The sequence below is a fragment of the Theropithecus gelada genome, chromosome 15 (assembly GCF_003255815.1).
Source record: "Theropithecus gelada isolate Dixy chromosome 15, Tgel_1.0, whole genome shotgun sequence".
Taxonomy (NCBI): domain Eukaryota; kingdom Metazoa; phylum Chordata; class Mammalia; order Primates; family Cercopithecidae; genus Theropithecus; species Theropithecus gelada.
The window spans coordinates 108827835-108845329 of record NC_037683.1 but is presented as its reverse complement, the minus strand read 5'-3'; positions in this window follow the sequence as shown (position 1 = coordinate 108845329).

The window sequence follows — 17495 nt, the reverse complement described above, 5'->3', positions numbered from 1 at the left end:
CCCCATCTCTACTAAAAATACAAAATTAGCCAGCGTGGTGGCACATGCCTGTAATCCCAGCTACTCGGGAGGCTGAGGCAGGAGAATTGCTTGAATCCAGGAGGGATGTGGTGAGCCGAGATCATGCCGAGATCGTGCCCACTCCAGCCTGGGCAACAAGAGCGAAACTCTGTCTCAAAAAAAAAAAAAAAAAGAAAAAAGAAGGTAGATGAGGTGGGCCTATATCAGAGAGACAAAGGTCAGGGAGGGGCGATTTCAGAATTTCAGAGGCACAGGGAGAAGAACATTCAGGAAGGAGGGAGTGGCTGACAGCACCCAGGCTGCTGGGAGGCCAGGTCGGGTGGGGGCCACTGACGACCATCACTCATTAGCAGACACTTACAGAGCACCTGCTAAGCGTCAGGCCCTGTGAGCACAAAGATGAAATGTCTGCATCTGTGGTCACCTTCCTGCACGTCTCAGCATAGGGGCTGTGTGGGAACCGAACACACTGACGTATACTTTTAAATCCCCCAGCCACAGTGTTAGCTGCCAAATCAACGTTAGCAGCTGCTTGACATCTCATTTTTTCCAAGGGCCCCGGTGGGTGACTGGATGGGGTGACTGTTTTGCATGCAGGCCCCTATACTGGCTGTGTAAGGCTGGGAACTTTACAACAAAACAGGCACCAGGACCGTGGGCCCAGGAGATTCTAAGTCAGTGGGTCAAAGGGAACTAAGCAACCGATTTAAAATAATCAGGGTTTTTTCTGGTGCACAGGCAGGATGGAGAGTCCCTCAGAGGCCTGGGCTGAATTCCGATTCCTCCCAGAGTCAATGCTTTCACCCCCTACGGGTCACCTGCTGAGCCTCCTTTTCCCACCATGTGAGATGAGGATAGCAGCTGCCGCTAGGTTGCTGTATTGAATGGGATCCTGTTTGTGGAAGCACTGGAGTAAGGCCTCAAAAGAGTCCCAAACCCCAGGGTGGCTGAGGATGGTGCCACTCGGGCATTAATGTGCACAAAACACCTGCAGATCCTGTAAAATGTACCTTGTACTTCAGTCACCCTGGGTGGGGCCTGTGAATCTGCTTTTAGAGCACACTCCCATATGAGTCAATGTTCTGCTGTGTGAGTCACGGGTCCTTTGAGTGGTAAAGGTTGAGGAAATCTGCATGTGGTGTTAGGAATGACCTCCTAGTTGAGGTCTTCATGAGGTTGGCATTTGATGACACCATCACAAGATTGCTTCATATTTGATAAACGGTATCTTCTGCAATACTAATAACCAAAAGAAAAGCCATTCTAACCCCCAAGCCAGCAATAATAGAAACAGTGAACCTTCCAGCTCTGAGCACTGTGATCATAAAAAGCAAGCAGCCCACTAAAGCACTGGCTAGAGAAAAATAGAACAGTCAAACCTGTGATTGTCATAAAGCACTGCATAAGCAGCATACGCTGCATGGGCAGATGAATAAATCAACCCCACCCACTGCAAATGTAGCCTATTTCAACATGCTTCATTCCAAAGCACTTTTGATTAGAAAGTTTATTCAGGAGGTAAACGCAAATTACCTCTGGGTGTGTTCCCTTCAGCCAGCTGTTGAGGAATCTTAAGTGCAAGGGTTCAGCACCCACAGATTTTATCTCGTGCAAGCCCAATGATGCACTGTTTTCTTAGGCAGGGATTTTGAGTATGTCTTTCAGAGCTGCAATTTTCAGCAGCATAGCCAGGGCGTTTAAAAGGATGATCATGAGAATAAGATTCAGGTGATTGGAGGTGCTCACAGTTTCACAAAGAGAGTTACTTGTATGGGATACAGCCCAGGATGGCACATGCCAGACCTCTTTTAAGTTGATGACATTTGCAACAGGCTTTAACAAGCAGAGCATGTAGAGAAAAGAAATACATTCTGAAATTATGCAGGTAAAATTAATCAAGCTCTTTGTTGCAGAGAGGGCTTGAGAGAAGAGAGAGGAGAAAGCAGAAAGGGTTTGCAGTGGCCCCAGTATTCCAGAATAGCCTTGACTTCAAGGAGACTGCTCTAATGTCCCCATAATCACCCCAGTATTTGTCACACCAAAAATATCATTACTATGAGAGGCAGGCACTAACATTTATTTGTGCTCATGTTGTTTCCAGGCACATTACGTACTTTTTCTTTTCTTTTCTTTCTCTCTCTCTCTTTCTTTCCTTCTTCTTCTTTTTTTTTTTTTTCTTTCTTGCGACAGAGTCTTGGTGTGTCGCCCAGGCTGGAGCACACTGGCACAATCTCGGCTCACTGCAACCTCCGCCTCCCGGGTCCAAACAATTCTCCTGTCTCAGCCTCTCCAGTAGCTGGGATTTCAGGCACATGCCACACGCCCGGCTAATTTTTGTATTTTCTCTGTTTGTTTCTTTCTTTTTTTTTTAAGACAGAGTCTGGCTCTGTCCCCCAGGCTGGAGTGCAGTGGCCCGATCTCAGCTCACTGCTCCCGGGTTCACGCCATTCTCCCGCCTCAGCCTCCAGCGTAGCTGGACTACAGGTGCCCACTACCACACCTGGCTAATTTTTTTTTTTTTTTGTATTTTTAGTAGAGACAGGGTTTCTCCGTGTTAGCCAGGATGGTCTCGATCTCCTGACCTCGTGATCCACCCTCCTCAGCCCCTCAAAGTGCTGGGATTATAGGCGTGAGCCACCGAGCCCGGCCTAATTTTTGTATTTTTAATAGAAATGGGGTCAGGCTGGTCTCGAACTCCTGACCTCAAGTGATCCACCCGCCTCGGCCTCCCAAAGTGCTGGGATTATAGGCGTGACTTTTTCTTATTTAATACTCAAAACAACCTTAGGAGGTGGGACTATTATTATTCCCACTTTGGGATGTGAAATTCCATTGCATGGAATTGCATGATGCTGTTCCCTCTCTGCTCACGGCAGCCTGGCCCAAGACACAGCAGCAGCCCGGCCAGAGTTGTCTCCACTTTATACTTCTGCCATTTACTGCTTCCCGCTGGTGACAGCTCTGCCACCCACACCTCTCTAAGGTCATGTCTTGTCTAAGAGTGGTGTCCCTGATGTATTTTAAATAAAAAGTGGCATTTTTAGAAAATGCGTACGGCAGAACTCCATGAGAAAGAACCCCCCTCAGGTCTGCGAGTGTGCATGTGCGTGCCCGTGTGGGTTTCAGATCCCTTGCACTTCCCTCTATTTTGAGGAGGGAATGGGGAGGTCGTCCCAATCACGACTGTATTTTGAGCCTGGTGTGACAGACCCCAGAACGGAAGTTAATTTGTTTTAGAGAAAATAATGAGGCATTTTACATACACACAGCAGTGAAGTTAAAATTTCATCCCGGTTACACAGTCTGGCAAAGGAGCCAGACTGACCCCAAATGCCAGAGTTTGTCCTCAGTTTTAGCTGCTGCTGTATCCCCGCTGCACCAAGGACCTTTGCTGATTTCTCCACTGGTTGTTAGCAATGCTGCTGACTCCAGAACACTCCAGAATAATTTGGACAGGAACCGAAAGAGTGGAAGGGGACTCTAGTGAGCCCCAGAGGAAATAGCCTGGGCTCCCTTTTTCCAGGTAGAATAGGTACAGTTGGGCTAAGTTTGCAGGGAAAACAAACAGCAAATATAACATTTTACTGTGGTAGTGATGGTAGTGATGGTGAAAGGGTCTGAACTTAATCTGAGAGGTGAGTCCATTTTGGGGCTTGGCTGTCACACTCAAATGGTTATTCCTGGGAACTGTGAAATAAAGCCTTTCTGTCCTCTGTGCACCAGAATCATTGCTTTTGTCTGCATATTTTCTGAAAGGTGCTTCTCATTCTATTACCCTCTGATTATCAGCATCACCAATGTGAACATTATGAATGAGTTTTATGCCCTGCACAAAATATCATTGTCAGAAACATATTCCAAAGCGGGGAATGTTAGATAAAATCAACAAGGGTTGGAGGAGACCCCTCCGTCCCCTCTGCCACTACCTGGGTGCAGATTCTCCTTGCCTCTTTCTAGACCACCGCAACAGCTTCACAGATCTTCTTGTTGCCCCAGGTCTCCCCTATGAAAAAGCTGTGCTGTTGTGCACAGCCACTCAGGGACACAGGCTTCTGGCACGTTGTAAGTGGGAGTCCTCTCCACACAGCCACGAGATGAGGACAGAGCCAGTAAAGAGCTTGTCGCTTCCACTCACATGCTGTTAGCAAGAACCTGTGCACACGGCCCCCGTTAACGGCGACAGAGCTTGGGAAATGTCATCCATCTCTGTGCCCAGGGAGAAGAGGAAGACATGGGTATTGGAGAGCACCAGCAGATTCTGCCACAGGGGCCAATCCTTCTCAGGCTGGCCCCAGCCCGCCCGTTTCCTTGTTGCCCCATCCCCAGCCCCAACCGTGGGACTGCGTGTCTTTGCTGATGCTCCTGCCCACAATTCTCATCTAACTCCTCTTCTAGGTGTGTTCCACCTGACTGTTTCACTCTTGTGAAACTGCCCTAGAACACACAAGTGGAGAAACACTTTCTAAGTATAATGGGCTGTGTTTACTCATGAAGTTGTAGCCCGTTCAGAAATACATTGCTTTGTATGTATACAGAATTATAAAGGATCTTGAATAGTCAAGGCAAATGTTAAAGAATAGAAACAAAGTTGAGGAACTCTCAATGCCAGATTTCAAGATTTGCACTAAAACTTTGTTAATTAGGACACTGCGGTATTGACACAATGACAAATAGTCCAATGGAGGAGGCTGGTGAATCCAGAAATAGCCTGCACAGAAATGGTCACAGAATCTACACAAAGCCACTCCTGCAATTTAGTGAATGAAGAATGTTTTTTTCAATAAATGATGCTACATCAACTGCATATCTATATGGAAAATTTGGACTAAGTTCTTAGCTCACCCCATTTACAAAAATTAATTTGACATGGATCAATATCTTAAGTTGAAGGTTAACATGACGATTTGAGAAGAAAATATAAAAGAATATCTTCACGACCTTGGGACAGGCAAAGATTCCTCCCATAGACATGACGCATAAGCACTAACAATAAAGGAAGAAGTGATCAATTGAATTTCATTAAAATTAAGAAATTCTACTCTTTGATATACACTATTGAGTGAAAACACAAGCCAAAATCTTGCATATGTCCAACAAAGGACTCATGTTCTAAGTATGTAAAGAACATGTTCAAATTAATAAAAGACAATTTTTTTAAGACAAAAGAATTAACAGGCACATCCCCAAAGAGGATATACAAAATAGGCAAGAAACATATGGAAATATGTTTAATATCATTACTCTTCAGAGAAATGCAAATTAAACTCACCATGAAAAACCACTGTACATTCAACAGAATGAACAAAATTAAAAAGACTGACGATGCTGAGTGCTGGCAGGGATGCCAAGTGTACGGAACTCTCACACACTGCTGCAAGGGGGAAAAGTGTGGACCAACAGCTTTGAAAAACTGGAACTACCTGCTAAAGCTAGACCTATGCCTGTCTTACAGCCCAGAAGTACCAGTTACCAGTAGGTGTTGTCGGGATTAATTCAGGTAGGCTAGAATTAGCCCAAGCTCTTTTGCTGAAGCACCTGCTGAACCCTAGTCAAAGCGTGAAACACAATGATTAATTAATGGTGGTGCATGGCACCCATGGATTTGAGGGGCACTGTGTGAGCTGTGCCGGCTTGTCCTCATTGTTCATTGGTAACAGATGATTTGTACCTGGTGTTGCTGAGAATCCTAGAGGGCTCTGCCATTGTAGCCATGATGTTCTGAAGCGCCTGTATATGTTAAAATTAGAGGTAGTAAAATAACATGCTTTGCAAATATCTTTTTGTTAAAATTCATATGAAATGTTGTTTTTGGGGAAGAACGGCCAAACCACCTGTTGAGTAACAGGCAGTGCGTTTGAGCCTCGGTTCAGGGGAGTCGGGAGAAGGGTGAAGTGTAGAGAGCTCTGTGCCACTGTGCTCACAGAGAGGCGAGATTAACCATTATCTCCTATGTCTGTGCATTTTGCTTTACTTATCTCTGTATATAGTGTAGATAAAGGACAAACGAGTCCAGTTTACATCTAGTTTTTCTAGATGTTAAAGAGGTTGCCAGTGTACGGCAAAAGCAGATTAGTGAATTAATGTATTTTGTACATTTTGTTTTAAAATTCCTAGGAAAGATTGTCTTCTGAAAATCTGAGCATTCTTTCTCACTGGGTTGATGGAGCTGGGAAGGGTCCTAGGCCAGAATGTCCATATTTCAAAGACTCTTTCAAATTATAACTGTGGTTACATGTGTGCAGTTTATTACAGACTGCTGTGTACATAGTGGACAAATTAACTCCTTACCTGAAGCATCTAGTTTACCTAGACATTTAAAGTGCCTGATATATGTTAAATGTAGAAGTGGCAACATAGCACTTTGTAAATATCTTTTTGCTAAAACTAATAGGAAATACTGTCTTTTGGAAATTGAATTGTGAAGCCACCACTGGGAGCAGTAAAGTACTGTCTATATTTGTTCAATGGCTTAGAGGAGGTGGGAGGGAAGAAATTGCAAAAGATAATGTGCTAGTGTGTTCATACTTGGACATCTTCAGATACCATTTTTTCTTTGTGCATTTTGTTTTGCTCTGTATATAGTGTATATTGTGAAAAAATGAGTCCTAATTTTGCAACATCTAGTCTCTAGATGTTAAAGAGGTTGGCAATGTATGACAAAGTACTTAGAAAATTAGCATATTTGTATGCCTTATGTTGAAATGCATAGGAAAACTTGTCTTCTGCAAATGACTTTTGGATAGAAATTTGTTCATCTCTAAGCATTACATGCGTCTGTACTTGTCCACTGGATTGAAGGCAGAGAGAAGGAAGTGAGGAGAGAATGGTTTGAGGCCAAAATGTTCATGTTTAGAAGATACCTCAGATTATAACCATTGCTATATGTGTGCAATTTTATTTAACAGTGCTGTGTACATGGTGAACAAGTTATATGAAATATCTAGTCTTTCTAGATATTTGGAAGTGCTTGATTATTCTTTTATTTATTTATTTTTATTTATATTTATTTATTTATTTATTTATTTATTTATTTATTTATTTTTGAGACAGGGTCTCACTCTGTCACCCAGACTGGAGTACAGTGGTTTGATCTCGACTTACTGCAACCTCCACCTCCCAGGCTCAAATGATTCTCCTGCCTCAGCATCTCGAGTAGCTGGGATTACAGGCATGTGCCACCACCACCCTGCTCATTTTTGTGTTTTTAGTAGAGATGGGGTTTCACCATGTTGGCCAGGCTGGCCTTGAACTTGTGACCTCCAATGATCCACCTGCCTCAGCCTCCCAAAGTGCTGGGATTTTAGGTGTGAACCACTAGACCCGGCAGGCAATTATTTAAAAGTAGAAGTAGTATAATCACATTATTTTGGTAAATAACTTTTTAAAAATGGATGGGAAATACTATTTGGAATTGGAGCTGTTGAACCACCTCTGCAAACAGTATACTCTCTCTACTTGTTCATTGGATTGAGGGTGGTGAGAGGGAAGAAATTGCAGAAGGTGTTTTGCTAGTGTTTATTAGAAAATTTCAGCTTAATCCATTGCCTGTATGTTACATACATTTCAATTACCTTTGCTAAACTGTATATATTGTGTATATACTGAACAAATGAGCCCTAATTTTATAATATCTAGTCCATTCTCTAGATAGTAAAGAGGTTGCCAATGTATGACAGAAGTAGTTAGTAAACTAACATATGTTTTACACTTTGTTAAAATTCATAGAAAGACTGTCTTCTGAAAAGGACTTTTGGGAGTGAAATAACATCAGCTCTAAGTGACTCATGTGCCTATATCCACCTGGTTGGTGGTGAAGAGGAGTTGAAAGGAATGAAGGATTCTAGGACAGAATGTTCCTATTGAGAAGACATTTTTGGATATAACCACTGTTACATGTGTATAGTTTATTCAACACTACTGTGTGTATCATGGACAAACTTAGATCTTATTTAAAACATCATTTAGTCTTTTTAGATGTTTAGAAGTGCACAAAGTATGTTCAAAGGAAAGGCAAATAACACATATCTTTTGATGTGAAATATTGTCTTTTGGAAACTGAGCAAACCAATTCCCTGAGCTGTACACATTGTTATACTTGTGCCAGTTTGGGGAGGAAGGAGGAGCAGAAAGTGCAAAGGGCTTTATACCAGTGTGTTCATGGTGAGGCACATTGATCATTATCTCTTGTTTTGTTTTGTTTTGTTTTTTGAGACGGAGTCTCGCTGTGTCCCCAAGCTGGAGTGCAGTGGCGCGATCTTGGCTCACTGCAACCTCCACCTCCTGGGTTCAAGCGATTCTCCTGCCTCAGCCTCCCAAGTAGCTGGGACTACAGGCATGCGCCACCACGCCCAGTTAATTTTTGTATTTTTGGAAGAGACAAGCTTTCACCATGTTTGCCAGGATGGTCTTGATCTAAGTCTGCATTTCTTTTACTGTGCAGATGTTGTATATAAGAGGACAAACCAATCCTAATTTATAGCATTTAGTCTTTGCAGATGTTAAAGAGGTCCAGTGTGTGACAAAAATAGAGTTAGTGAACTAACACACTGAGTACGTTTTGTGTTAAAATTCATAAGGAAGACTGTTGTCAAAAACACAGAAGTGGGCCGGCACAGTGGCTCACGCCTGCAATCCCAGCACTTTGGGAGGCCGAGGCGGGCAGATCACCTGAGGTCAGGAGTTCCAGACCAGCCTGACCAATACAAAAATTAGCTGGGCATGGCAGCGGGCACCTGTGATTCCAGCTACTTGGGAGGCTGAGGCAGGAGAATTGCTTGAACCCAAGAGGCAGAGGTTGCAGTGAGCCAAGATCACGCCATTGCACTCCAGCCTGGGCAACAGACTGAGACTCCATCTCAAAAAACAAACAAACAAAAAACAAAACAAAACCAAAAAACCAAAAAAAACCCCACACACAGAAGTGAAATTGTTAGAATCCTTTCTACACATTACATTTGGCTTATAGCTGTCCACAGGGTGGACAGAAGTTGGAAGGGGAAGGGATCTAGGCCCAAATGTTCAGGGGAAGGGTGCTAGGCCAGAATGTTCCTATTTAGAAGACACTTTCAAATTACAGTCTGTGTTATGTACATGCACCATTTATTCAATGCTACTGTGTATATAGTGGAAAACCTAAGTCCTCTTTGGAACATCTAGTCTTTCTAAACGTTTAAAAGTGCACAACATAGGTTAAAAGTAGAGGGCTAAGGTGACACCCTTTAAGCATTTTCTTCATGACTTCTTAGGAGTGTTTGCATTTGGAAATGGAATTTTTAAACTTGATGCTTTGGACTGTTCACAGGGTGACGGTGGGTGGGGGAGGAGGAGGTATGCAAAGGGAACAGTTCCGTGCCCATGAGTGAGATTAGTTCACATGGTCTAACCATTGTTCTATATGCATTTTAGTTCATAGTGGGTTTTTTTGTTTGTTTGTTTTTGAGATGGAGTTTCACTCTTGTAGCCCAGGTTGGAGTGCAGTGGTGTGATCTCGGCTCACCGCAACCTCTGCCTCCTGGGTTCAAGTGATTCTCCTTGAGTAGCTAGGATTACAGGCGCACACCACCACACTTGCCTAACTTTTTTGGTAATTTGTAATAGATTCGGTGTTACGCCATGTTGGCCAGGCTGGTCTTGAACTCCTGACCTCAGGTGATCCGCCTGCCTCAGCCTCCCAAAGTGCTGGGATTACAAGCGTGAGCCACCGCACCTGGCCAATAGTGGGTATTAAAAGATAAACAAGTCCTAATGCTCAAAGTATGTTAAAAATAGATGTAGTAATACCATCCATCTATAAATGTTCTTTTGTTATATGTTAGGAGGCCTGTCTTCTGGGAGTGACCTTTGTTACTCCACCTCTTGGAGCGAGGCATAGTCCTATACCTAGTCACTGGGACGAGGGAGAAAAGGAAGCGTGAAGGAAAGCGTGAACTCTTTGCTAGTATCTCCATATATAGAAGATGGTTTTAGATGATAACCATACTAAACATGAGCATTTTTAGTCAAGTGCCTGTGTGTAATTCTGGACAAAGTTTATTATTTTGCACTATCTAAGCTTTATGAATGTCCTGGGGTGACAACATGTGATAAAAAGTAGAACTAGTGAATTAGCCAATTTGTAAATATTTTCTTGTTACAATTTATAGAAAAGATGCAACTTGGATATGGAATTGTTAAACCATCTCTGAGTTTTGTATGCCGGGACTTGTTCATTAGGTTGGCAGCAGAGGGGCTAAAGGAAGTAAAAGAGAGAGACGTATGCAGACGTCCATATTTACATTTTGATGATAGCCGTTGATGTAAGTGCATCTCTTTTAGCTGTACTATAGGAAGACATTAGGTATTTCAATGAAAACATACCTTGCTAATATTTGAATAGGATAGATCTGCTAATGAATTCTCTTAGAAACATTATACTTAGTGTATTCTATTGCTGTATATTTCATTTTAAAGTGAGCATTAACGTAACGCAATATTTCAATAAAAACTCTGCCAATGCTTTTATCTAGAGGCGTGTGGCCATTTTTGTCTTTTATGAAAATCTGGCCCCAGAAAGGCAGGATTACATTGTTTTTCCAACGGATTGAGTGGGTGTAGTGTATTCTTGATTATCAAAATATTCATATAGCTTTGAGATTTTGAATTGGTAAATACTGAAGATGTGTGAAAAAGTATGATACATATTGTGTGATCTCAGTCCCATAAAATTGACTGTTGTATCTACAGCCACACAGGACCTAGAAGGACACGTTAAACTCTAAACTGCCTGTAACTTTGGATGACTTTGTTCTTTGCTTCTTGTGTTTTTCAGTTTCCTATAATGCACAAAGTAACTTTAAAAAATAAAGATTATTTTTAAAACCTAAAAAAAAGAGGAGGTTACAGAATTGAATACTCCCTGAGATAAGGTAAAATCACCTTACGCTAATGGTTGCAAGATAATGGTATAAGTAAGCTTTCACTACAGGTATTAATGAACTTTAAGATTTGGAAGACAAAATTCATTTTATGTATTCAACTAAGTGTGCTCAGATTGTATTGTGCTAGATAGGCATGTCATTCCAATATAATATGAACGAATCAATAAAGTCCTTACAATATTGATGAAATGTGATCATTTCCATGTAAATCTTATATGGCTATTTCCATATGAATATTAATAATATGTAGACCATATGTCACTAATAGATATTTAAATTCCCTCAAATACTTGTGGATGTAACTTTATGCCACAGGTTTATCTTTGGCATGAAAAGAATGAATGGATAAGACAGACGACTTGTAGGTAGAAACCTCTTGGAGGTTGTGTAACATCTCGTTTCTGCCCGATCCTGTGTGTAGTCACAGTATTCTGTGGAGAGGAAGCGAGTATAAGTCAAATTTCTGGTACCTTGAATAACACTCAAATCTCCGCCTCTGTTTCATTATCCTGCAGTGAGCTAGATAGAGTCCCCTATCCCTTCTCATCCTTCCACCCAATACATACCTGTCCACTCTGATTTTTATTTTGACTTTCGAGTTTGGGGATGTTAAGGGTTGGTGGAGGCAGTGTGGTGCTGCTGCTCAGCAAGAAGCTTGCGTGGCCTTGCCAGGTTCTCAAATCACAAAACCATACACTGTTCTCATTAGTGTGAAGTGCAAGATTATCTCTTCTGTGCTAATTTGCAGAGAAATTAAGATGGTACCTTTCAGTAGAAAACCTTCCCTCAGTGCCCTAGTTCAGAGAAGCAAGGAAATGTAATAAGCAGAGAGTCAGATGTTGAGGTACTCCTCAAGTTTCCTGTAAAAGAGCTGAACTGCAGGCTGCCGGAAGACTCAGGGTAGGGCTGGCACTGTAGCAACTGAGGGATGTCTTTGCAAATATGCTCTTGTATGTTTTTATGTGAAAATAATCTTAAAATTTCTCAATTCAGGCTAAGAAAAAGAAAGAAGACACAATTACTAATGTCAGAAATGAAAGAGGGATCATCATTTCTGACCAAATGGATGTTAAAGGGACAATAAAGGAATATTATGGACAATTCTATGCCCATAAATTGTATAACTTAGATGAAAAGAACCAATTCGTTGAAAGACAGAACCTACCAACAGTCACATCAGGAGAAACAGATGATCGGAATGGGCCTGTATCTACTACAGAAATTGAATCGATAATTAATAAACTTCCAAAATAGAAAGCCCCAAGTTTAGAGGGGTTCAAAGGTGAATTATATCAAACAATTGAGGAATAAATGATATCAGTTATTCATAATTTTTTCCAGAAAATGAAAGCAGAAGGAACACTTCCTAACTCATTATATGAGGCCAGCATTACCCTAATACCAAAACCAGATAAAGATATTACAAGAAAGAAAAACTCTAGACAAATATTTCTTATGAACATAGATGCAAAAATCCTCAACAAAATATTAGCAAATTGAATCCAACAGTGTATAAAAACCCACAATATGTGTGTATAAACGACAATCAAGTGAGGTGTATGTCAGGTATGCAATCTCAACATTCTAAAAACCATTAGTGCAATCTACCACATCAACAAGCTAAAGAAGAATCAGATCAAATGATCATATCAACAGACTCAGAACAAACATTTGACAAAATCCAACACCCACTTATATTAAAAACACTTAGCAAACTAAGAATAGAAGAAAAATGTCTCAAATTGATAAAGAACATCTACAAAAATTTACAGCTAACATCATACTTAGTGGTGAGAAACTAAATGCTTTCTTTCTAAAATTGGGACTAAGGACAGGATGCCCCTTCTCATCACTCCTATTCAGCATTATACTGAAGTCCTAGTTAATACAATGTGACAAGAAAAGGAAATAAAAGGTATACAGATTGGGAAAGAAGAACCAAAATTATCTTTGTCCAAAATGAGATTATTCTACATTATTCAGTAGAAAAACCTCAAATAATTAACAAAAATTCTCCTGGAACTGATACATCATTTAAGAAAGGTTGCAGGATGCGAAACCTTTAATTGGTTTAAAATCAAACCAAATTTAATTTGGATTAATATCCAAAAGTCAGTTGGTTTCCTATATATCAGCAATAAACAATTGAAATTAAAAGCAAAACACCATTTACATTAGCACTAAAAAAGCAAAACATTTAGGTATAACTTAGCAAACCAGGTATGAGATCTATATGAAGGAAAACTACAAAACTCTGATGAAAGAAATAACAAATCTAAAGAAATGGAGAGATGTTTAATGTTTGTAGATAGGAAGACTCAATATTGCCAGGAGGTCAGTTCTTCCCATGTGGGAATCTACAGATTCAATGCAATTCTAGTCACAATCTCAGCTGATTACTCTGTGGATATCAACATACTGATTCTAAAGTTTACATGAAATGGCAAAAGATCGGTGGATAGATCAATTAAATATTGAAGAAGAAGAAAGAATGACATTACCCAACTTTAAAACTTATTTTAAAGTTACAGTAATCAAGTGTCTGGTATTGGTGAAAGAACAGACAAACAAGTCAATGTAAGAGGACAGAGAGCCCCAAAATAGACCTATGTAAATGTATAGTCACCTGATTTTTGACAAAGAAGAAATACAGTTCAATGGATAAAAGGACTTTTTTTTTTTTTTTTTTTTTGAGATGGAGTTTTCTCTTGTTGCCCAGCTGGAGTGCAATGACGCGATCTCAGCTTACTACAACCTCTGCCTCCTGGGTTTGAGTGATTCTCCTAACTCAGCTTCCTGAGTAACTGGAATTACAGGTGCCTGCCACCATGTCTGGCGAATTTTTGTATTTTCAGTAGAGACAGGGTTTTACTATGTTGGCCAGGCTGGTCTTGAGCTCCCGACCTCAAGTGATCCATCCGCCTCCGCCTCCCAAAGTGCTGGGATTATAGGTGTGATCCCGCGCCCAGCCCAAAGGTACAGTCTTTTTAACAAACAGTGGAACAACTGGACATCACATGCAAAACAAACAAAAAAAAGGGATCTAAAAACCTTACACCCTTCACAAACTGAACTCAAAATGGGTCAGAGACCTAAATGTAAAACATAAAAGTATAAAACTTCTAGAAGATAACATAGGAGAAAATTTACATGACTTTGGATTTGATGATGAGTTTTTGATGCTACATCGAAAGCATAATCCATGAGGGGAGAGAATAGGTAAGCTGGACTTTATCGAAATTAAAACTTCTGCTCTGTGAAAGAAACTGTTACGAGAAAGAAAGGCAAAGCCACATGGTTGAGCTTAGACATAGTTGTGAAGAGACACCAGCATGCTTTTTGTAAGTCATTTCNGTCAGGGAATGATCACTGGAACACCTCACTTTTCTGGAGGCCACCTCTGGTAAGGACCAAGTCCTCTCTCGTGTTTGCTCTCTTGACCCTCCTCGTGGGGGCTGGAGACTCTTCTTACCCTCCTACCCGTGGGGAAATGACTCACCCCTAAACACTTGGTGGGCAGCTTTGAAAGCCACACAGGCAGTCAGAAAAGTCATGGCAGGGACACTTCAAAATAAATCTCTGAGGGAGCTGGAAAAAAAAATTCAGACTAATCGAAACCCTGAAAAAGCCTTCTAAATCCCACCCACTCTGCCAATCACTGGGGTCTTCCCTGAGGGAACCTCAGAAAATTAAGGAGGTAGAAGCCGAACTCAAATACTGTTGCAGCTCCTCTTCTGGAAAAATCACTCTTTGCTGTAAACTTTCATGTTCATGGGACAATCCAACCAATATTTTAATGCTAATAGTAATCACGGGGCAAGCAGTTCCACTCCAACGTTCAGAAGCCAAGGAATAATGGCATTCTGGCTTTGATGCCTTCTGTCCTTGTTTACACAGTAAACGAGACTCTCTTAACAGCCCTTGGAAAGATGCCCTTTCATATTTGACACTGAGTTCATCTGGTACAAATAGAAAACCTTGAGGAAATGTGAGTCTGCCTTCCCCAGAGGTCAGCGCTTGTTATGTGAGCGCCCAGGGCCCTGCTCCTGTCCTTGCTGGGTCTGTACCACACCTAGCAGAGCCAGCTGCTCTCGGACCAGCCCTTCAGCCGGATCTGTGGTCGCCTCTGAAACCGCAGGCTCCCTCTGTGATGGGCTCGCCAGGCCCTGCTGCTCCCTGGTGCCATTCTCCTCCGGCTCACCGGAGTGCCCTGTGGCGCACGGGGTTTTCACTCTGGGTGGAGCCCGGGAACCCCGCTCCCATCAATGTTGAAGTGTCCCCTATCCAAAGGAGCTCCTCTGCCAGCTTATTTTTTCTTCTTCTTTTTCTTTCTTTCTTTTTTTTTTTTCCGAGAGGGAGTCTCGCTCTGTCGTCCAGGCTGGAGTGCAGTGGCTGATCTTGGCTCACTGCAAGCTCCGCCTCCCGGGTTCACGCCATTCTCCTGCCTCAGTCTCCCGAGTACCTGGGACTACAGGCCCCGCCACCACGCCCAGCTAATTTTTTGTATTTTTAATAGAGACGGGGTTTCACCATGTTAGCCAGGATGGTCTCCATCTCCTGACCTCGTGATCGGCCCGCCTTGGCCTCCCAAAGTGCTGGGATTACAGGCGTGAGCCACCGCGCCAGGCCACTCCTCTGCCATCTTTGCAGACCACTGCCTGCCTGAAAATCCATCTGACATCCAAAACGTGTATGCCCAACAGTGTCCTGGTGTGTGTTTTACCACTTTAAAAACAAGAGTGGTCCAAACATCTACATTAGGGACTAACTAGTAGATTGAGACTTGCTCTCTGAAACCCCACAGTGATGGCCCTAAAAGTTCCCAAGGCAGGGCCTTGCCCGTGGTGATGGGAAACGTCAGTGAAATGTGTATGCTCAGTGATTTTCATTGACTATTAGGCTTATGGCAGATAGTCTTTGCCAAGTTATAGAATTAGTATTCCTTTTCCAGATTTCTCCCTCACTTATACCTGGACAACTGGAGCAGAATTCATAGAATGGGGAAAAGGTGAATGTGCTGAGAGGAGGAGGAGGAAGAAACAATCCCTCTATTTGTTCAGCCAAATGGCTAAACGCACCCTGACCAAAAGCTGGGGACCGAGAATGAACCGCTTCAATTTATGTGAAGCAAACTAACATCTCAAGTTACATTCAGCACAAACACATCTGCTGCAGTAATTTTTAAAAACCATATAAAAAGTTGTCAGGCAATCGTTGCCAACACAATACAATGAAAAGAGCACATGCCCTAAGTCATGGCTCAGTCCTGGGCACCGAAGCCGAGCTGTGCCATCTCCAGCAAGACCTGGAACATCTCCCGGCCTCAGTGTCCTCCTCTGTGAGGCCTGGATGTGAACCTCATAGGGCTGCTCTGAAGAGTAAATGCGATAATGAATCTGAGGATACTTTGTCAGTGCCATTCAAACGTTCTTGTTTTAAAATTTATTGCTTTTAAAGCCATGTGAATTGGGTGTTGAGACATTTAAAAATTCTCACCACATGTGGCAAGGTTTATAGAGCCCTGACTTACAGAATGCCAATTCACAGATGTCAGCCACACCTGGCTTTGGGGTGGCTCCGTGAGTCTTTGGCTGTGAGAACTGTATTCTGTGTACGCTGCTGCTCCTGGCGCTGCTAGTGCCTAGGCTTCCTCTCTCTTCTCCCTTCCATTTCTCTTCAAAGCCCCTCTCCCACTCCCCACCATCATAGCACAGAGCCATACTTTGGGCATAAGGTAATCAAATAGACTTTTGTAATTGACCTAAATACTGAAGCACCGAGCAGAACTAAGGTTGTATGTGAAAAAGTCTCACAGTTCACAAGAAACTGACAAACAAATACACATTGAAGATCAACATATTTGGAGACTGAAGACTGCCTGGACAATATTTTTCCATGTGTAGACCTAGCACAATTTTCTTTTTTGTAAATTAGATAAGGAACATTCACAGCTAAAGACAATCTGGCAAATGCTTAAAGCTATGATCAAGTAGCAAAATCATGAGTTGTGATTCTACTTACTTTTCTATTTCCAAAGCTCAGTCAAACTAGGAGTAGAAGAAAGCTTTCTCAATCCGAAAAAAGTTATCTATTAAAAACTCTACAGATAAATACAATGAAATACTGAACACATTTTCCCCTAAGTTGAGAACAAGACAGGGACGCCCACTCATACCGGCTCTATTCAACCTTGATAGCACAGTAAGTCAAGAACAATACATGAAAGTTACAAAGTCTAGAAAGGAAGAATTAAGGCTGTCTTTATTTGCAGGTGGTAACTGTGTACATAAAACATTCAAATTCAGAGATTCGCATGATGGAACTTTCTGAGGTGTTTAAAACTTCCATATTTTGATCTAGGTGATGGTTACACAGGCATTTACTCATGTGAAAAGTCACTAAGCTTTACACTTCAGATTTGTGAATTTTACTTGGTATAAATGTACTCCAAAATAAGTTATAATGGTTTAAAATCATTTGGATGAAAATATAACCACTGATGGCTTCAAGACATGTTTGCAAATTATTTGATGTTCTTCCTTTCAAAACGTGGACTGT